This window comes from Ochlerotatus camptorhynchus, unplaced genomic scaffold, assembly GCF_037179485.1.
Source record: "Ochlerotatus camptorhynchus isolate MF236.1 unplaced genomic scaffold, CSIRO-AGI_Acam_v1.1 ptg000246l, whole genome shotgun sequence".
NCBI lineage: Eukaryota > Metazoa > Arthropoda > Insecta > Diptera > Culicidae > Ochlerotatus > Ochlerotatus camptorhynchus.
Window position 1 is genome coordinate 2185322 of NW_027040736.1, and position 23461 is coordinate 2208782.

Genomic DNA, 23461 nt, shown 5'->3' on the forward strand with positions numbered 1-23461 from the left:
GTCGTCCATCTAAGCTCTTCTCGACATGAGAGAAACGTATGTACTCCTTCAGCGCTATCGCCGTTCCTCTCCTTGTATGATCAACGTTTGCGACGAGGTTGTAGCCAGGAATGGACAGCTGCTCGTTCTCCACTTCTTGCAGAAAAACGATGTCGAGTTCCATCGTTCTACAAAAAGTTTGGAGGGCGTTGAGTTTCGTTTCGTTGGTGATCGTGTTTATATTTATGGTGGCAACGTTGCAACTGGCGAACTGATCCATTTTCAAAAGTCCTGATCTCGCTCGTCGTCGCTGCCGTCTCGCCGTTTCCTAGTTTGGCGGCGCCCTCTCGAACGTGTGCTGTTGGTTGACATTGCTGATTCGTCTGTCTCGTTGCCATCGGCTTTGCCAGTAACAGGAGGTTGTTGACCAGAAGTATTAGACAACGACCTGCTATCCGATGGTTGCTTCGAACCCGATATGGGTATGATCGGGGTAGTAAGCGGTGGAAAATGTAGTTCCGATTGTGTGTCGATCGGTTTTGTTGCAGGTACCGGCATCAGCTGCTGCTGCTGCTGCTTCTGCTTCTTCGGTGGCGGGTATCTCAGTCCCGACGTAGATTGACTCGGCAACGCTGGTTTTGAGGCTGGCGGCTTCGCAATTGTTTTTGTTGACATTGCTGCTGGCTGTTTCGTGGCATCGGCATACGATTTTTGAACAAGCAGCTTTTTGTTCTGTACGCAAGACGCGCCGATGTGGATGAATTCCCGACAGTGTCGGCAGGTTTGACGTTGGCCAAAATAAGATAGGAACGTCGATTCACCATCTACGAAGACCCACGACTCAATGTTGTGCTTTACAATCATTTTCGCAATCCGAACACCAGTGGAGATATTCGGAAATTGTGATATTGTTGATCGCCACCGCACATCTGTTCACGCACTGAGATGACGTCACCGTAAGCGGATAGGAATTTTGTGATCGCATCGTCCGACACGTCCTCAGACAGATCGAATATCTTCACCTCCACTGCTCCGTCCTCCATCGTTATTCGCAGGGGGATCTTCTTCACTCCCTCCACTATCACTTCGTGTTTTCCGTCGTGTTCTTCGCACACTTTTTGTGCCAACGCCAGGTCGACGACCTTCACGAAAGCACATCCGAGACTTCGGCTACACTGAATGCGTATCACTTCACCTGGCTTTAAGCCCAGAACAGTTCCAACGAAATTTTGCACCTTCGCATAGTTCGGTTTTTATGGCAAAGCCGCATAATCTATGCGGAATGTGTTCTCGCGGCGCACCATCGCAGAGTCGTAGTACGCAGAAACACACAACGGCTCGGCGATGAGATAACGCAGCGAAACGAAAAGAATTTAAGCTTGGGATCGACTTCCAGAATTAGCTGTAGCGTAAAAGCGTCTGCTTGGCTCGGAAGTTGAGCGGTAACTATCATTCGAAAATCTGCTTCTCACTGAAGAGGAAATGGATACCTCAGGGGATTCTACTTCGGACCCCAAAAAGAGCATTGGAGCTTACCCAAAGGTGATGTCTAAACAACAACCTCCTTCACCCCCTGCCCCCCCCCTTCTCCACCATCGCCCCCTCGTCCACCTGTTCCCCCTACTCCAACCGTTCCCTTAAAAATTTCTGCGACCCCCCGCCATAAAGCTTACCCAAGCGACTCAAAAGGTCCGTGGGTTGTTTTTTTTCCGGCCCAAACAAAAACCTTTGAATATTTCTCGGATTTCGAAGGATCTGACAAAACATTTTTCGGCCGAAACCGATATCTTTAAGGTAACGTCAAACAAACTGCGCGTTACCGTTGATGACCTGAAACAGGCAAACCGGATTGTTGCCTGTGAGCTTTTTTCGATCGAATATCGAGTCTACGTCCCCAGTTGTGACGTAGAAATTTAAGGAGTGGTCACCGAATCGAGTCTGACTTGTGAGGATTTCCTACAAGTCGAATCTTTCGGCATTTTCAAAAATCGTGCCCTCCCGAAAGTCAAGATACTGGACTGCATTCAACTGCAGTCAGTGTCGCTCATAGGCACTAACAAAAAGTATACCCTCTCAGATTCGTTTCGTGTGACCTTTTCAGGATCGGCATTCCCTAAAAAAAAATAACCATAAACGAACGATAACCCAAATCATTGAACTATTCCACAAATGGTTTGTATGATACCCAGAACACGTCGTTAAGCAAATTAACCATACAATTTTTATTAGGGTTACCTGACTACGTCACAATTGGGAAGGTTCGGCTACCTGTACGCTTGTTTGTACCGAGGGTAATGAATTGCTTGAAATGCAAACAACTAGATCACACCGCGGACTTTTGTTCCAACAAACCACGGTGCGATCAATTTGGGGAGGAGCATACGGAGGGTCCTTGTCATGCTACCCCAAAATGCGTTTACTGTAAGGATGCTCCGCATGCACTGAGGTATTGCCCGAAGTACAAACAGCAGGGAGAAAAACTAAAGCGGTCTTTGCAAGCTCGCTCTAAGCGCTCGTTAGCAGAAATTTTGAAAACGACCGCTTCATCTTCCCAACCCACCCCAAAAAGCAGCAACACATTCCACCTCCTGCCAGATGATGATCAGGGCTCTGACTCAGAGGTTGGTGAGAGTAGTCCTTTTGTCTTTAAAGGCAACACGAGAAAGCGGTCCAAAACAAACGTCACCCAAAAACCTCGTAAGGCCTCTCGTATGGACTCTTAACCTACCTTGACAAATTTAAGAGGTAGCGGAAATGTAGCAAAACCCCCACCACCGGGATTTAATGTTTGTAATTTTAACAAAGACTTTCCGCCACTTCCGGGATCATCTAAAACCCCAGATATCCCAGTTTTTCAGCCAGAAAAACAGCTGAACAACCAGCAAGAACATGATGCCATGTTCACGTTTTCTGGAATTGTGGAGAGCATCTTCAATATATTGAACGTCTCTGACTCAACTAGGAACATTATTAATTTAGTGCTTCCATTTGTGAAAACTCTTTTGAAGCAACTAGCTTCTAGGTGGTCCTTTCTTGCGTCGATCATATCCTTTGATGGATAATTTTCCGAATGAGGTCGGGGATATGATCTCTGTTCTTCAGTGGAACTGTAGAAGTCTTATACCGAAACTTGACACATTCAAATTTTTACTTCACAACTCACTTTGTGATGCATTTGCTCTTTGTGAAACATGGCTTTCTTCAGACACCGATCTCCGTTTCCACGATTTTAACATTATTCGCCTTGATCGAGCAGATTCGAGGGGTGCTTCTCGGGATTAATAAGCTCCATTCCTTTGATAGAATCGATCTGCCTTCCGTGACAGGCATTGAAGTTGTCGCATGTCAGGTAAATATTCGAGGTAAAAGCCTCAGTATTGCCTCAGTATATCTTCCTCCAAGAACTGCGATTTCTCGCCAAGGTTTCTCTGATATCTGCTCAGCTTTATCTGAGCCTCGGTTGATCTTAGGAGATTTTAACTCCCACGGTACAGGCTGGGGGGAACTGTACGACGACAACCGCTCAACCCTGATATACGACCTTTGCGATAACTTCAATATGACAATTCTAAACACTGGGGAAGAAACACGAGTGGCCAAACCTCCAGCAAGAGAAAGTAGATTAGACCTCTCCCTCAGTTCGAGTTCACTATCGTTGGATTGCTCGTGGAAAGTAATTCAAGATCCCTACGGTAGTGACCACTTGCCAATCAAAATTTCCATTACCAATGGTTCATCTTCCACTCGCTCGGTTGACATCGCGTACGACCTCACGAAAAACATCGACTGGCAAAAATTTGCGTCCGCTGTTCTCGGTGGTACTGATTCGGTTGAGATACTCCCTTCGCTGGATAAGTACTCCTTTTTATCGCGACTTATCGTTGACTCTGCTCTTCAAGCACAGACGAAACGCGTTCCGGGTGGTTCCGTTCGCAAACGACCTCTCACTCCGTGGTGGGATAAGGATTGCACCGACGCAAACAGCGAGAAGTCCGCCGCGTTTAAACGCTTCCGCAAACACGGTAAGGTCGGGGATTTCGAGCGGTACACCGACCTCGAGAAAACTTTTAAGGGCTTGATTAAAGCCAAAAAACGCGGTTACTGGCGTCGGTTCGTCGATGGTTTGTCGCGTGAGACTTCCATGAGAACACTCTGGAATGTCGGCAGGAGAATGCGAAACGCGTCATCACCGGTCAACGAAGACAAGGAGTACTCAGACAGTTGGATATTCAGCTTCGCGCGGAAAGTTTGCCCGGATTCGGTGTCGGTTCAAACCAACGTTCGTGATCGTCCGTCGGGTAGTAACGAAATAGATTCCCCGTTTTCGATGGTGGAATTCTCACTTGCTCTCCTCTCATGTAACAACTCAGCTCCAGGAATGGATAGAATCAAGTTCAACTTGCTTAAAAATCTCCCAGAAGTCGCGAAGAGACGCTTGTTGAACTTATTCAATCAATTTCTGGAGCACAACATTGTTCCGGATGACTGGAGGCAAGTAAGAGTTATCGCCATTCGAAAACCCGGTAAACCCGCGTCGGATTATAACTCGTACCGTCCCATCGCGATGCTGTCCTGTATACGGAAATTGTTGGAGAAAATTATTCTTTTTCGTCTAGACAAATGGATCGAGTCAAATGGTTTACTTTCAGATACGCAATTTGGATTTCGGAGAGGCAAAGGAACGAGCGACTGTCTTGCGTTGCTTTCAACTGAAATTCAACTGGCCTATGCGCAAAAACAGCAAATGGGTTCAGTTTTCTTGGACATTAAGGGGGCTTTTGATTCTGTTTGTATAGATGTCCTTTCGGTAAACTCCACGATAGTGGGCTTTCACCAATTATGAACAACTATTTGAGCAACTTGTTGTCTGAGAAATATATGAGCTTTTCTCATGGAAACTCGACAACTTCACGAATTAGTTACATGGGTCTCCCCCAGGGCTCATGTTTAAGCCCCCTTCTTTATAATTTTTATGTAAAAGACATTGATGGTTGTCTTGATGAAAATTGCTCGCTAAGGCAGCTTGCAGATGACGGCGTTGTGTCCGTCATACGACCAAGTGCACCGGACCTGCAAGGACCATTGCAAGTTTCCTTAGACAATTTGTCTACTTGGGCTTTGAAGCTGGGTATCGAATTCTCTCCGGAGAAAACTGAGTTGGTTGTTTTTTCTAGGAAGCATCATCCTGCACAGTTACAGCTTCAACTAAAGGGTAGAACAATCACTCAAAGTATATCTTTCAAGTATTTAGGTGTCTGGTTCGATTCCAAAAGCACGAGGGGAAAATATATTGCGTATGTGAAACAAAAATGCCAACAAAGAATCAATTGTCTTCGTACAATTACTGGAACTTGGTGGGGAGCACACCCGGAAGATCTGATCAGGTTGTATCGAACAACCATCTTGTCGGTCCTAGAGTACGGTAGCTTCTGCTTTCAATCCGCGGCAAAAACACACATCCTGAAGCTACAACGGGTTCAATACCGTTGCCTCCGAATCGCGCTTGGCTGTATGCACTCGACGCATACGATGAGCCTCGAAGTACTCGCGGGTGTTCTCTCACTGACAGATCGTTTCGCGGAACTGTCCTTCCGGTTTCTTATCCGTTGTGAAGTAATGAACCCATTGATAATAGAAAACTTTGAGAAGCTGCTCGACCGAAATCCTCAAACAAGATTCATGAGTTTGTACTATGAGTACATGACGCTGGAGGTTGGCCCTTCTTCATTAACCTCCAATCTTGATTGCTTTCAAGCCTTCTATAGTTCCTCTGTAAATTTTGATCTGACCATGAAGCAAGAAATCGGTCGATGGTTGTTCCCTCAATTTTTGCAATCAAGTACCACCATGTAAGTAACGATAAAAGATTTTTCACAGATGGGTCAACCATAAATGCTTCCACTGGATTTGGTGTATTTAATCAATTTCATAGCGCCTCTTATAAACTGCAGAAACCATGCTCAGTATACGTTGCGGAACTCGCAGCTATATTTTACGCAGTAGAGCGAATTGCCTCACTACCTACCTTCGTTCAATGAGGCCGATGAAGCACTCCTCGTATTTCCTGCCTGAAATACGATCTAAACTGAGTGCTTTATCTAACTGCTCCTATACTATCACCTTAGCTTGGGTCCCATCTCATTGCTCAATTCCGGGTAATGAGAAAGCGGACTCGTTGGAAGGCGATATTTTTGAGCGACAAATCGTCTTTAACGAATTTTTCTCCATTGCTCGTCAGCAAGTCCTCATCAGTTGGTAACACAAATGGAATGATGGTGAATTGGGAAGATGGTTACATTCTATTCTCCCACAGGTGTCGAACAAACCATGGTTCAAAGGGTTGGACATGAGCCGCGACTTTATACGCGTTATATCAAGGCTTATGTCCAATCACTGCTCGTTAGACTCGCACTTCTATCGAATTGGGCTCTCAGGCAGCAATTTATGTGCGTGTGGCAGTGGTTATCACGATATCGAGCATGTTGTTTGGTCGTGTACCCTACACCGTGTTGCCAGATCTGATTTATCCACATCCCTCAGGGCCCGAGGAAAACAACCCGCGATACCCGTTAGAGATGTCTTGGCGAGCCGAGATCTCGACTATTTGATTTTTTTTTGTTTATTAATTTATTTGATAAGGCTCAACCGAATTAACTTTACAGAGCCGAGGATTCTTGTTCACTATACAATACATCTTAAAACTATAGTCAAAAGGTACAACACAATAAACACTTTATCTTCCGCTATCCAAAAAGCCTCATCCATTAGAACTGGAGCCGCTTCTAGTAGTTTCATTGAATGGCAGTTACGCCAACGAGGGTCAGAGCGCGTCCATTGCAGCAATGGACGTAAAACGTGGTCAGCACTCACACACTCATCACGAAACGGTTGCTTTCCAAAGTCGACGACGCATCGACCGAAAGAACTGCTGATGAAGAACAATGAGGAGGACCACACAATGGTTGCTGCCGAGAAAACAGACGATCGCGTAGCACAGTGGCCTGCTTTTGTCGACAGCCGAGTGAACACTGACTATTTGAATGTAATTTATGTGTTTTTAAAACGGATAGATCTGAGGATTTAGTAGTTAGTGTCATCTTGTGTTCTCCCAAGTTGTTAGCTGCCCATCGGTGTACCCCCATGTTTGTCTTTTTCATCAGAGTGTCGCTTAGTTCGAGATCAAGAGCACATTGCTCTCCAAACCTTGTGTTCACAATCCCTACCCTGCCATTAATTTGTTACAATTTGTCACCCCTAACCTCGAGATAGCCGCGAGTAATCGGCCCCCGCTTCACTAACGTTAGTTTTAAGTAATTTTGTAATCTAATCAATGAATATTGGCTCCGCAAAGCTATAGCAAAAGAGCCTGGAAAAATAAACGCATTATAAAAAAAAAGATAATATAAATAGTACTTACTGAAAAGATCCCTTACTTCCACATCCGGCCGCAAAATTGACGAAGATTTGACAGGCGTGATTTTAACTGAAGCGTTCAGTAATAATTACTGAACTCCTGTATTGTTTACATTTTTCGTCAGTATTTATAAATTGTTCACTGGAAATCGGTAAAACTTTTACTGAACAGTTTAGATTAAATTACATTTCATGGCTTACAAACTACATCGGTAATAGTACGTTCAGACTATAGCTGATATCATGTAATATAGGCTATCTTGCAATGAGCACTCATACATAGGATTTCCAGTGAAAACTAGATGTATGAGTGCTCATTGCAAGACAGCCTATATTACATGATATAATCCATAGTCTGTACGGGGTATAAAATAGATGCAAATTTTCAGTAATATTTTCATGGGAATTACCGAAAACTTGTAGTTATTTTTGACAGACAGAAGAAAATTAAAGCAATTTTACAGATCACTCAGTAGAAATTAAATTTTACAGATCAAAACCGTAAAAAAAATTACCGAACATTAAAACTAGAATTTGGTGTGTATTGCCTCACCAATTAGCGTTAGCGTTAGCGTTAGCGTTGTTATGATATACTTCGTAGATTGGATACTAGCGACACTCACGTCTCTTCTGAAATTCTCAGTTAGACTACTTTCAGGAATAATGCTGAGGAGTAAACATTGGTTCCAATCTAAACAAGAGTAACAAAAGCATGACTGTCGCTATTCCCGGCCACGCCCATCTTTACCATAACTAGGGATAGGGAAGGAAATGTTGATGTAGTAGGGTAGGATGGTGCAAAACGCACCGTTTAAGCAAAATCGTCAATTGCTGGCGAATGGAAGCTAAAATCAAGAAAAAAGTAATGGCGTTTGGTTTAATACCATGTTTTCTACGAAGATCGAGTGATTTAGAACTACAAAAGGATGATTATCCATGACTTTCAAGGTATTTTATAAATTGTTTCCAAAATGATAGCGGGGCAAAACGCCTGATTCATGATGCAATATGCACCACAACATTGGGGCAAGACGCACGACAACAATGGCCAAAACGCAACACAACATTGGGGTAAAATGCACCCCATGGTAGACAAACCATAACCCCTGCAAGTAGATAATGCAAAGGGATGCGGTATTTCAAATGATTATTTCTTTATGTTACATCAGAAATAAGGTCTCAAAATCTCAATAGAATGTTAAACTGTGATTCATCAAGTAAAATATCTAAAAAATATACGAAAAGTAAATTCGTTAAATTTTTTTTGATATATGATGTTAAAAGCTTAATTTTCAGTCGATGATTTTAACAACTGTGTCCTGTTTTGCACAAAATGCTATTTTTTTAAAGGAATCAATATTAATAAAATTATATGCAAAATTTACAAGCAGATCATTACTTTATTAGTGAGAAGTTTTTAATAAGCCCTCCCAGTTCCTCTGTATACAGAACAAATCTGATACTATAATCAGAATTGCTCAGCTGCATGAAGCAGCCGATTTCATCAAGGAAGTTCTAACCAAGAATTAATCGTTTGAGCAATACTGAAGCATAGGAAATAATCATCGTTGCAAATATAAAGAAATTAAACATAACCCTTTGCTTCAGTACCGTCAACCTCCATGTCCATGTAAAATCGTTGGACGTGTCGAACACATACTTTAAAACTTCTTCTTTTAATTTACAAATACAAAATATCATAAGAACATCTAATGATTTCATAATTCCGAAAAACATTTTTTATAGCAAGTGAGTGGAAGCAACCCTGTAATGTATTATAAAAGTTTTAAAGTGATAGTCCTACTTAGTCAGCTTGGTTTACGGCCTGTTATTAACTGGGTAGATGACACCCATTCTTGTATCCATTAAGGCGTTGTCAAAATCTGGGTAAACTAGTTTTGATCTGATGAGTAGAATCTAGTCAGATTCTTGGTAAATGGATCTAATCTAAATTTTCCCAGGTTAAAAATGGCGCAGGTATAAAAGGGATCATGATTAGCATTTCTAACGATATCCTTACTTGGCTATTGCAATGTCATATTCTATGGTTATACATTTTTCCACATAATTACCTCGACAATTATTAATAGGCTACCCGAGCAAAGTCGGTTAGCAAAATTAAAGCAAATCGATTTTAAACTTTGCAGTTCCTATCATAATGAAAACTCATTTTGATTTAAATTGTCGCGACAGAAGTCTGATATCATAGTGTGCTTTCATTATGCAGTCAAGACTTTTTAAATGAAAGCAACTTAATTTGAAGTTCTGCTGTTAACTGTCTTGCTTAAAATTTAAATAAAGTTCATCTGTTTATTTGTTTTGTTTAACACATTTTAGGTTATTCGTGACTTGGCCGGGTTAAGATTTGAGTTCAAGTCTTCCAGCGGGAGAAGCATGGATGCTAACCATTTACGCCAGGCTCGTATTCAGTTATACATTATTAATGCAAAATCAGTAATCAAATTGATTTAATTGAAAGCAGGATTAGTTTTCCGTTTGATTCGACAGTGTAAAATGTTGCTCTCATTTTTGCTGTGTTAACCGTTAAGTCAACCAAAATGATATCAACTGGAGTATTCAAAATAAGTTACATCATAACAGCAAATTTTAATTTCAATTTGATCTCCAGCTTTGCTCGGGTAGAGGAGCTAGTCGGGTGAGGTTATGTTTGAAAGAATTGTCTTCACTTCTACTTTTCTAATTAACGACTGGGAAGGGGTTCCCGAGCAAAGTCCAGCATCAAAATGACAGCAAATTGAAATCAAGATTTGATATCAACATCAAACCACAGACAAACAGACGTAACAGTTCATTGTGTATCTTCGTTCATGCATTTAACGGTTGATTTGAATATTATCAGTTCCGCGAACTACTCGCCGCAGCGCTGGCATCGGATCACTTTGACGTTTCTATACATTCTATAGAACTTCTATGCAATATTGTTTACGAGTTAGCGAGCAAGCTTGTTTTCCGCGAGAAGCCAGAGAGATGTCGTTACTGAGGTTATATGTTTTGAGATACTATGTTTTCAAGAACAAGTTTTTCAAAGAGTTACGTCTGTTTGTCTGTGATCAAACTGAAATCATAATTTGATTTCAGTTTCGCAATTCACAAATTTGATACCAAATTTTGTTTTCATTTTGCTGTACATTTGCTCTTCAACAATATGTTGTTACGGGTTTGTTTTCATTGCCTTAGCATAACATCAAATTGAATACTTGTTTTGTTATCAACAGGAAAAATTGATATCAAATTTAGTTTTCAGTTTGCTCTCACTGATAGCAGAAATAGTTTTCTATGTGATGTCACAGGAAGATTTTTTTGCTCTCAATTTTGATATTTTAACCGTTAAAACGACCAAAACGACAGCAACCTGAGCAATCATTATCAGCGAAATCACAACATCAAATTTAGATTTCAATTTGATCTCAAACTTTGCTCGGGTTGTCCTTAAGTCAAGGAAACATCATTTGATTTCAGCGAACTTTTTTTAATTCGAGGGGCATCGTAATAGTTCTGTTCTTCGTAAAAGTTCTGAAAACTTCGTATATGCTCAGGAAACTGCGTAGAACCATAGAGGTAACTCTAAGACCACTGGGTCCCGAAGAAAATCATTATTATTTTTGGCTCACTCAGTACCAGAACAACGGTCCCAAGCAGTCCCAAGCTATTTCACTCACCCCTGCATGTTCTGCATGAATCCACACACCCCTGATGTTATCTGTCAAACTTTCATAGCAAATCAAAACAAACATAGTGTAGTAATAGAATTTCAACTAGAATAGGGTACGTTAATCGTTTGCTTGGGACCAATAGGCTACTAAAGTGGTGAGCCAATTTAAAATCGTTAGTTTCGTATTGATTGTTGGTAGAACTGCGTTCAGGAAACTCTCTAAAAGTGCAGCAAATTTAGCAGAAGTTCAGCTAACTTTTGTGACGCACTTCAGTGACCTTCGTAGATATGCAAGCAATTTTGTAGAAGTTTAATTGACTTTGAATAGTTCAGAGAATTTCATACAAGTTCAGGAAACTTCATAGAATTTTGCGGAAAAACAACGAGGAACGTAAAAATGCAGCTAATTTCGTAGAAGTACAACAAACTCTGTGGAAGTTAAGAAAACTACGTAGCAATTTGAGGAACAACATAAAATTTAATTGAAGTACAGCGAATTTTGAATAAGCTCAGGGGATTTCGAATAAGATCAAAAAAAAAAACTTATAAGCAAACTTTTAAGAACATCATGGATCCTCGTTCCAGGTTAGGAAGTTTCGTGAAAGATCTTAATTAAAACAAAAAAATCAATTAATTTCGTTTAAAAACAGTTTACATTTCGGATGTTCAGGAATATTCGTTGAACATTTGAGAGTTTTGTGGAGCTTCGGTTAGCATTCGTAGATGTTCTGAAAGCTTAGTAGAATTAAAAGATCTTGGAAAACAATGTCAACTTGGAAAAAGTTCAGGAAACTTCGTAGAAGTTGTGGAAATCTTTAAGAACTTAAGGGAATTTTGTAGATCTTCAGGGAAAGTTGAATACGTTATTGGATATTCTCTCAGATATTCAAAAGAAGCTGGTGTTTATTGCCTCACCAATGAACAAAAACAAGTTTTTGTCGGAAGGATTCGGCGCTACACTGAAAACAGGGAAGCAGGCATGGAAAATCATTTACATTCATTTCATGCATTCATTTACATTCATTTGCCTCTAATCTTTTTCATCAACAGCATTCCGCAAAATGATGTATACAGCTTTAGTATGTTTTGTTATTAGTTACAACTTCTGCTCATTACTCAAATCTGTATCTCTTATACATCACAAGTTAGAGCGGGCAGAATTTTTTACTGTTTTTCAGTGAATGTAAAATACATTCACTAAAAAACAGTAGTGGCTTCGGTTCGCTCTGGTTTGTCATGCATAAGAGATACGGATTTGAAATGTTAACAAAAGTTGTAGTTAATATTGCGCGTTTCCAACCAAATTGGACTAATAAGCGCGTTTTCACTTATTAAAAAGTGTGATAAAACTGCAAGTTTACGTCTAACCGTCTTTATTGTAACTGGCAAGTACCCATTAATGGGTGAAAAAGTACCCATTTCGAAGTAAAGTAGGTAAATTGTAATTGTTCAGTGCATGGGCTGTGCCTTCCGCTAAGAAGGCTTATCTAGGGACCAACCCCCTAGTCTATACACCTACTGTCCTTCCCGTTGCACTCGTCAGCTCGTGCGATACTCTAGACACACATGGGTGGTCGTATCCGGGTCCTCCCCTGGGTAGGCTCGTGTCCGTCCAGGTTCTGGTACATTAACTTATCTATATGCATGGTAATTATACTTTTAAAACTCACCTTTTGATTATAATGTCGAAAATGCTGAAACTAAATAAAGGTTAGCGATCCATATAAGGTGTGTGCTGCGACGGAGTAGTAATTGAAGGAAATGAGGTTCTGATGTGATGTATTGGTAATTCTAAAATAGGTAAATCAATTAATCATTAGCTGCTAACAGTTACTAATAAATGGGTACGATAAATCACTCATCAATGAGTATTGCCACTCCCACTGAAAAATGGGCAAAACCTTAATCATAAATGGATATTCGATTCCTACCGTGTATTTAAAGTAAAGTTAGGATCTTATCAAGCAAGCACACACCTTTTACGATTCTTATCCTACTTACGGTTTCCTGCACATACGACTTTTCCTAGATACAAGCTTCGTCCAGTATACATTGGCTGTCTCCAACCGGCATGATCCTTTCTGTCTGCTTCCTTTTGCCGGTGCAAGTTTAATTCTTCTTTTCTTGTTCGAATTTTCTTGTTACTTTTCTCCTATTGAACTTCTGCTCGTGTTCCCATTTGTCCTCAGGCAGTTAATATTAGTACATGATAGGAAGAAAGAAAGAAATAGAACAAGTTAAGTGTGAGCCGCATGCATTGGTTATTTACAGTATGCAAAAAAAGTTTATCCACCCCCCTACCAATTTACAATTTGTTTTGTTTTTCTGGTGAAAATCAGTTTAATCAGCGCTGAGTGCTGTTTCGAAACTATTCGAGCTTGTTATTATGGAACCGTTGCTCTCTCACAGCAAGCAGTATCTGAGTGCTGATCAACACGGGTTTACTGGCGGTCGCTCTACAACCACCAATCTGCTATGCCTCACATCCTACATTACCGATAGTATGACTGAACGGGTACAGACGGACGTTATATATACCGATCTATCCGCGGCATTCGATAAGTTGAATCATGACATTGCGATTGCTAAACTTGACAGGCTTGGGGTGAGCGGAAATCTTTTGAGTTGGTTCCGTTCGTATCTTACTGGTCGCCAACTTATGGTTGCTATAGGAGATTGCAAATCAGCTAGCTTCTTTGCCACATCAGGTATACCGCAGGGAAGCCATCTGGGACCGTTGATTTTTCTACTCTACTTCAACGACGTGAACCTGGTTATCGAAGGACCTCGATTAGCATATGCAGACGACCTCAAAATATTTTTACGAATTTGCTCGATCGCTGACTGCCACAATCTTCAACATCAGCTTAATGTCTTTGCCAGTTGGTGTACTTTAAATCGAATGGTAGTGAACCCAGCAAAGTGTTCTGCCATAACGTTCTCACGAAAAAAGCAACCGATTGTATTCAGCTATGACCTGCTTGGAACGACACTCGAACGCGTGAATCAGGTGAAAGACCTGGGTGTGGTGTTGGATTCACAGCTAACATTCAGGCAACACATTTCTTATGTCATCAATAAGTCGTCTAGGACTTTAGGATTCATCTTCAGGATAGCTAAGAATTTCACCGATGTCTACTGCTTAAAATCTCTTTACTGCTCCCTCGTACGATCGACGCTTGAGTATTGTTCTGCGGTTTGGAATCCGAATTACAACAATGGTGCCGAGAGAATCGAATCTGTTCAACGTCGCTTTCTTCGTTTTGCGCTTCGTAGACTGCCCTGGAGAGATCCGCTTCGGCTGCCCAGCTACGAAAGTCGCTGCCAACTGATAAACCTTGAACCTCTCCGGATTAGAAGGGACACCAACAGAGCTTTGATTATCGCCGACACTCTACAGGGACGAATAGATTGTGAGGCTATCCTAAGGCAAATTGACCTAAACGTGCAACCCCGACCACTCCGTAACAACCTCATGCTGAGACTGCCACTGCGTCGCACGAACTACGGGGCATATGGTGCGATTTGTGGACTACAGCGTGTGTTCAATAGAGTCGCATCTGTATTCGACTTTCACCTCACACGTGATGCGCTTCGTCGGAGATTCTCATCTGTTTTCGCCGGCCGCAGTGACTGACAGAGAAAATTAGTGTATTTCCATTTATGTTTTTTTTTACATTCTGACCATGTTGCTTTGTTTTTCTTTCTGTGATTATTTGACATGTAATTTTACTATTATTATTTTTATGATTAGTATTATTAACATCATTTGGGCTACAGCCAGCCTGTTGATGTATGGCAACAATAAACAATGAGTGTTCCTCCATGATTTATCAATTTATGTTTATTTATCACATTGCCATTGAAAATACGGCGTTTATATCTTTTCTTGAGATTTCATGTGATAAATTATGAAAAATTGTAAAAAATTACGCAAAAAAAGTTTATCCACCCCCAAACGGATACTATGATTTAAGTGTGTTTTACAGAGTTTTAGTGTGTATTCTGCAACTTTATCGAATGTAAACATTGTGTCTATCTGTCATTTAGTGCTCTTGAAGTTTTCGTGCTCAAAATTTCAGTTTTGTTTTCAAAATTGGAAGTTATTTGTTTCAAAATGCCCAAAAAAGATCAAATATCGATCAGAATCCGAAATTTGATTATTGAACATCACAAAACTGGCAAATGTGGTCCTGGGCCCACTTCAATCTTTTTTTTAAAAAATTGCGGACATCCATGGCTTCTTAAGAGCTACGCTGCCCTTAAGACATTTCTTATGAAGACGATTTCGTACGGATTTTGATGTCAGTGGAATGGAAAACGCGCCTTCAATCTGTTTCGCAATTTTCGGAGCTGATAGTCCCCGGTCCAGCTCCGCCTTCTTCACGATAGCTCTGTCAATTCGACCAGTTGTCTTTGAAGGATGCCCCGATCGCTTAGCTGGTGAGATAGAACCACGCTTTTTGAACATCTGCACAATTCTAGCGACCGTATCTTTGTGAAGCTAGACAATATCGGCAATATCACTGTAGCTTTTGCCAGTTTTGTGATGTTCAATAATCAAATTTCGGATTCTGATCGATATTTGATCTTTTTTGGGCATTTTGAAACAAATAACTTCCAATTTTGAACACAAAACTGAAATTTTGAGCACGAAAACTCCAAGAGCACTAAATGACAGATAGACACAATGTTTACATTCGATAAAGTTGCAGAATACACACTAAAACTCTGTAAAACACACTTAAATCATAGTATCCGTTTGGGGGTGGATAAACTTTTTTTGCGTAATTTTTTACAATTTTTCATAATTTATCACATGAAATCTCAAGAAAAGATATAAACGCCGTATTTTCAATGGCAATGTGATAAATAAACATAAATTGATAAATCAAGGAGGAACACTCATAAAATTAAACTGATTTTCACCAGAAAAACAAAACAAATTGTAAATTGGTAGGGGGGTGGATAAACTTTTTTTGCATACTGTATTTGGGTCATGGTGTTGTCTTCCCTATTTATTTGCCTCTATTCGCTCTCATATCGCAACGTTTAACTCTGGATCAACAATAGAAAAGGGCCCATCAGCACTCGTAAACAAACCGCTCCAAAGCCCCCCACTCACAAAGCGAAGGCCACCCACGCAAACCAACACCATCATCGGATAGGGGAAACTTCCACCTACACGAAGATGGTGTTGGCCTGCGTGAGCAGCCTCCGATCTGTGAGGAATGGGCTTTGGACGGTCTGCCCACAAATGCCGATGGGCCCCCCTCCATTGTTGATCCAGAACACACCCCCTTCCCTCACACTATTATTGTCGGAAAAGAGAACCCATATTCAGTAATCTATCGCGAACTGCGATGCAGAAGATATTAATAGCAAACTAATCTGGAACTGGTCTAAGACCAAGCGCACCAGTGCATAAGTAAATGCATGTCTATTATGAGTACGCAAGGCGTTGCTATTATATTTAACTACCCATTTTTGCACCGGTCGTTGATAAAAGGGTTTCCAAAGTACCTCTCTGTTTCCACACCGGTGGTTGTCAATCTAGTTACTTCGCATCGTAGTAAAAACAAACGATAATAACAATTCAAGCTGAACATTGCATTATGTTCTAAGTAGCATTGATCGATTCTCTTCGTCGACTTTCTCTTTCGTTAATAACTTGAGCACAGAACCGTTTCTTGTTAAGTTTGTCGTATTAGATGTTTTTTGTTATCGATCTGTGTGCTGGAAATAGCTATGAATGTTTTTACATGGTCGTGGTGATACAAAGAGAAAGTCGACGAAGAGAATCGGTCAATGTTACTTAGGACCTAATGCATTGTTCAGCTTAAAGTGTAGTAAATATTTGATTGCAATGGATGATTCTAAAATTTTTGTGGACTCGAGTGACGATGAATTCGACGAACTTGTATTCGCCCAGCAGGTAATGTTTCATGCACTTTCAACGGCAGCAGCAGAATCAGGGGAAAAACATAGAGGATCTCGTCCTGGAAAACGACCAAATATAAACAGGTTTGCGGAGGAAGGAGCTCAACGGCTATTCGACGACTATTTTGCAGAAGAACCAGTATATACGAGCGAACAGTTCCGAAGACGCTTTCGTATGCGTAGGTGTTTGTTCTTGCGTATTGCGAAAGCATTGGAGCGGAACGAATATTTCATCCAAAAGCCAGATGCAACAGGAAAGTGTGGCTTGACAAACCTACAAAAATGCACGGCAGCAATCCGACAGTTGGCGTATGGATCTCCATCGGATGCTATCGACGAATATGTTCGGATGGGAGAGTCAACTGCACGAAATTGTCTTCGGGAATTCTGCCAGACAGTAAATAGCATCTTTGGTGAAAAATATCTGCGTTCTCCAACCCGTGAGGATCTTCAGAGGTTGTTGCGTATCGGAGAAGAGCGAGGCTTTCCAGGAATGCTGGGTTCCCTGGACTGCACTCACTGGAGATGGAAAAATTGCCCTACGGCTTGGGCAGGCCAATATAAAGGAAAAGAAAAGAAACCGACCATCATCCTTGAAGTGGTGGCATCCCAGGATCTATGGATTTGGCATGCATTTTTTGGAATGCCTGGATCTAATAATGATATTAACGTGCTGGAAAGATCTACGTTGTTTTCCAATATTTACAGTGGAAAAGCTCCTCCTGTGAAGTATGTAATTAACGGTCACATCTACAACACAGGATACTACCTGGCCGATGGAATTTATCCACCATTGTCCACGTTGGTTCAAACGATTCCATCACCCGTTGGCAATAAACGAAAGGTATGTAGATATACATATTCTTGCTGTCGTTCGAACCGTATACCATTTTTTTGGTGTGGAAAAACGGTTCGAACGAAAACGAGAATATGGGTGTTAAATTTTCATTGCTAATATTTCATTTTTTAATTTATTGTTTCTTTTCAACATAGCACTTCGCTGAAATGCAGGAATCCGCGAGAAAAGATGTAGAACGCACGTTTGGAGTACTGACTAGTCGATTTGAAATTATTAAAAACCCTGCCAGACTCTGGAATAAGGAAGAGTTGGGATCAATCATGCGCACTTGCATTATTCTCCACAATATGATTATTGAAGATCAGCGAGATTGTTCAACGCCATTTGATGGCAACACCTCGGCCAATACCAATCCTGTTCTATCGACGGGTGAAGTAGACTTTGGAGCATTTCTAGCACGTTTCGAGAAAGTTCATGATACATTTCTTCATAACCAGCTACAAAACGACTTGACTGAACACCTTTGGAAACTGAAGGGAGATGAGCAATAATAAACGAGGCTTGTTCGTCTTATATCGTTTGAACTTACCTGTTATATTTTTCTTTAAACAATAAATTCTGAAATCTAGCCCGTCCAAACCAACAGACTTCATCATCAAGATGTTAATGTATTAGTCCTTTGAGCTAGACCTTAATGCAGGCGAGGGTGGGGATACTTATTCCAAAGGGAGACATGGTACAATAAAAAATGACATGAAAAAAGTGGAGTTTTACGTCATTGAAGGTAAGCTTCACAAACACTTACATATTTTGCACTACATGAACACAATTTCTGTTCGCCTCTATATTAATTCGTGACATACACACAAAAAATAAACGTTAATAGAATTAAAAAAACCGTTGGTAGAATTAAAAGTTTGCATTGGTTCTTTTTGGTAGAAAGTCAGAAACTTTCAATTGCAAAAGACATGAACAGTTAAAATAAAGATGCTGAATCCTTTGATTTTAAAAGTCACAACTTTTATGATTAAATTTTATAAATGTCAAATTAAAAGTTTCTACTTTTGAAATGAAATTGTAGAACTGTCAAATTAAGAGTAGGTTAGGTCAAAATAAATTTTATCTTATTTCAAAATGAGAGCGTAGTTAATCAAATAAAATTTTATTTCTTTTTAAACATAAAGTTCATTGTTTTGATTTTTACGTAAATATATATATTTTTTAAATGTAAAACTAACAAAAAAAAAATTAAAAATATTGAATTGTGGAATTGTCCGCCATCCTCGTCAGCATCTGTTGAGCCGTCCATGCAATCCACTCCCCCTGCTTCAACCTTAAACTGTGGTGCTACCGTTTCAGCCATCTGGCTCAGAGTCCGGTGTGACCCAATCCGGAACGATGATCTTACTTTTGACTGATGCTGAAATTTCCGAAAAGAAAGCGATTCTATTATCGTAAAAAACTCTCTAGTCTGAACAAGGCATTATCGTAGATAAACTTACCATATTGATCCTGTGGTATAGCCGTATTTTATTTATATTTTCAGCCGGTCTAGCTCACGGATGATCCGGTGAATGCAGCAGGGATTTGTTTTGAAAACTGGTCGAATGAAATTAATAAAGCAAGCTTTTCAATTCTCGTTTTGCGCGTTTTTATTTTTATTTACTCACGTTATTCAAAAACTAACCAGAAATGAGTAGAAACCTACCCCCGAAGAAGTTGTTTTGACAGTAAAACAATTTTTGATTTGAAAATCTGCACTTTTAAAACTAAAAGTTAAAATCAAAACATCTACTTTTGGATTGAAAATAACCTTGTTGTTTCAAATATTTTCATAGTTCAAGTAACAAATTTTGGGGTACTTTTAAATTGAAAGGTTAATATTTTTACTGATACAATTTTCGTTTTTTGTGTGTACATACATACATCGCGACAGATGTTCCAGATCTTCCGGAGTACTATCCCGTGGATCCCAGGGACCATTTTCTGCTCACATCTCCGAATTCATATTGATAAGACTTCCATACATAGTTTCGAAAAAATCTAGTTCTAGAATCAGTCAATTCACGACGTATTTGGATGTTCCAGATCATCCAGAGGTCCATTCCGTGATATTCAGGGTCCATATTCCAGTCACAACTCCGAATTCATTTTGAAAAGACGTCTATGAGTGGTTTCGAAGAAAACCACAGGATCAGTTTCAGTTACGTGGTCCTCAGAGTCTATATTCTGGTCACAACTCCAAATTCATTCTGATCAGATGTCTACGAGAGGTTACGAAAAAACCACGGAGCTGCAGGATCAATTTCATGAATTGACCACTTTTAATGATGTTCCGTAAATTCCGGAGGACCATCCCTAGTCTCCAGGGTCCATATTCCAGTCATAACTTCATATTCATTCTGATAAGACGTCTATGAGTGGTTTCGAAAAAAAAAACACGGAGCTCTAGGATCAATTTCATTAATTGATCACTTTTACGGATGGTTGCATATTCCGGTCACAGCTCCAAATTTCTGAAGACATCTATGAGTGGTGTTGAAAAAAAAAGGAGCCCTAGGATCAGTTTCATGAATTGAAAAATCCCGTGGTCGTCTGGGTCCATCTGCAGGTCACAACTCCGAATTAATTCTGATAAGACGTCTATGAGCTGATTTGAAAAAAACCATGAAGCTCTAGGATCAGTTTCATGAATTTACTAAGGATGTTCCGGATGTTCCGGTGGACCATTCCGTGGTCCCCTGGGTCCATATTCAGGTCACAACTTTGAATTCATTCTGATAAGACGTCCATGAACGGTTTAAAAGAAAACATAAAGCTCTAGAATCAGTTTCATGAATTGATCACTTTTACAGATGTTCCGGATCTTCAGGAGGGCCATACTGTGGTCTCCAGTGTCCATATTCCAGTCACAACTCCAAATTCATTCTGATAAGACGTCTAGGAGTGATTTCGAAAAATCCGCTGAGCTCTAGGATCAGATTCATGAATTGACCACTTTTACGGATGTTCTGGATCTTCCGGAGGACCATCCCGTGGTCCTCTGGATCCATATTCAGGTCAAAACTCCGAATTAATTCTGATAAGACATCTATAAGCGGTTTCGAAAAAACCGCGGAGCTCTTGGATTAGTTTCATGAATTGACCACTTTTACGGATTTTCCGGGTCTTCCGGAGGATCAGACTAGTGACCTTCCGGATGCTAAATGTTCCCAAAAGGTGGAAAATTTTCTGTTTAATAACTTTTCACAAGACACCAGGAAGTTATCTCTTCAAATTACCCTACAATAAGAGTTTGTCTCCAATTAGCTCTAATCCCATATGCTACGTGTATTCGTTAATGCGTAATAGTGCGGTCCCTATTAACCGTACTATACGAATCTTGACTGTACTTTTTAGTTCTCATGTTTGTTCTGTTGTTTCTCGATCAAAATGAAATCAACTAATGTTATAAAAAAAAAAACCATATATTTGTTGAACAAACTGATTAAAACCTCCCTATATGTTTAATATCCATCAAAACGAGTGAATGTGGTTTCCCCTGCCAGAATGATTTGTCATAAATTATTAACCAAGGTTCCCCAGGAATCCCAATCAAGAGCCTTTAAGAATTCTAAATAATCCTCAAAAATTTAAATTATATTTTTTTCAACTTCAGGCAATGTATTTAATTATTTTGTTTATTTTAAATATGTTAAAAAATACAATTAACATATTCCGATAGTAGTATTCAATAAATAAAACAACAAATTTTAACACGTTAAAATTAGTCCTCTTGATCAGTGCAAATTATTAATGAATTACTCACTAATAGGATCAAGAACTTCTAACTCCTGCATTTCATTTTCTTCACCATAGCTATCATAATGATAATTCTCATCATTTTCCTCGGGGTTGTCATTGTCTTCCCCGACGTGATCTTCAGTAACATACATCGCATCCGTGAGTTCCATATTGGATTCTTCAGAAGCATACGCCACTTCTTGGTATGTTTCCTCCAGGATACGACGCTGCTCCAGCATATAGTATTGCTTGGCAACATCACTCAACTCGCTAAAATCAACCGACATGATTTGTCCGTTGGATACCGTCGTTTGCCCTTGTATTGGCAGCCTCAGCTAATAGTTTACCGGCTTTGGCGAGTTCAAGTGTTTCCGAGCGATTAACTTTCTGAATTTTACTAGCATTTCTTCCCCTGGGCCGATCGATTGCATTACTGATTCCCGTGGAGGATTTTCCTACTTCGACTAGGTCAATTTCTTCAACTCCGTCGTTTGAGACTTGTTCAATTGAGCGCTTCACGGCTGGCACCTGCAAAATAAAATGGAAATGCAACAAATGATTTGCTGTAATAGTTCTAAAGGTTTAAACCCCACTGCACACTTCCGACACATCATGCAGTAGTACCGTATTGGCAACGCGAGTGCGGTTTAAAATATCCTAATTCAAATCAGTTGATGCACTTTTAAAAACACGGTAACGCAGCCGCGTTTGCGTGGGCGTCGAATCTTATGAAAATAGGTATTTCTAAATCTCGTTTTCGCTGCCGCGGTAGTAGCGATGCGTGATTTTCCACACGTGTGCAGGGGCCTAAAGTTGATGTTTGCTAGTATAAAAAATTAAAAATACCTTCAGAATATGGTACTGCTGCCACTTCGGTACATTTTCCAAAATCCTGTAGCAGTGCATCATGACAAACGGTGTTTTCTCTTTCGTGGCATACAGCGTCAACGCCTCTTTGAGATTGTCTTCCGGGTAAGCACCGCTTCGCTGGCGAGCATTTATTTGTGCCATGCATCCAGCAAACTTGCTGACGGATTTGTTAATAAAATGCCACCTGCCTTTTATGCCGCTTGGAGCTCGTAGTTCCGGGTGGGCTGTGACGCTGTTGTCTGTGCAAATTTCTACGAATTTCTCGTAGATTCTCCCGTACAGATTTTCGGCTTTTTGATTTGTCCCAACAATCGCGTCCTGAGACACATCAAGCCATTCCCGACACAACGCTTCATCTTCCAGATGGGTCCAATTCTTTCCCCGTGGCTTCGACGCACTCATTTTCGCACTAGTTTCACTTCTGCCAAATTAAATACAGAACACTTGAAAACAAATTTTACCGCTAGACGAGCTTCGAGATTCGTAGAAACCTTTTGGCGTTTCACTTTGTTTTGTTTTGTTTCTTCGAATAGCAACGTTGGATCGGGTTGGATCGGGTTGCCAAATCAGCACACCCACTGTTCACCCAAACGGTAAGTTTCTATTTCCCAACCTGTTTGGCAACTGCCGGTGCGGTGTCGTGTTATGATGGTGGTTAGTAAATTGCGTTTAACAACGCACCAGTGCGCTTGGTCTAAGACATATGACCCAGTGAGTATTGACACCTCACACTGTTGTGAATGAGCACGGACGCGAGATTTACTAGAGTATTAAATGCAAAACGCAAATTCAAAATAAAACTTGACAAGTCATCGTCAATCCCCTTATTCTTGGGCAGGGTCTGACGATGTGAATCTGATTTTGATCAGTGAACGGGCCCCATATGGTACATTTTCTCACTATGAACATGTCATTTCCAGCCTATCTGAACTATTTAATAAATGGAAACCATAACATGGGTTACGCTTCCCCTAAGCGGGCCCTCCGCATCCTATCTCTGTCTT

At 40.5% G+C, this 23461-nt stretch overlaps 1 pseudogene; it reads right to left on the minus strand.

Moving 5' to 3' along the window:
• Window positions 1-839: 839 nt before the first annotated feature.
• LOC135704727 (uncharacterized) lies at window positions 840-22930 on the minus strand (annotated as a pseudogene).
• Between the last annotated feature and the right edge of the window lie 531 nt (window positions 22931-23461).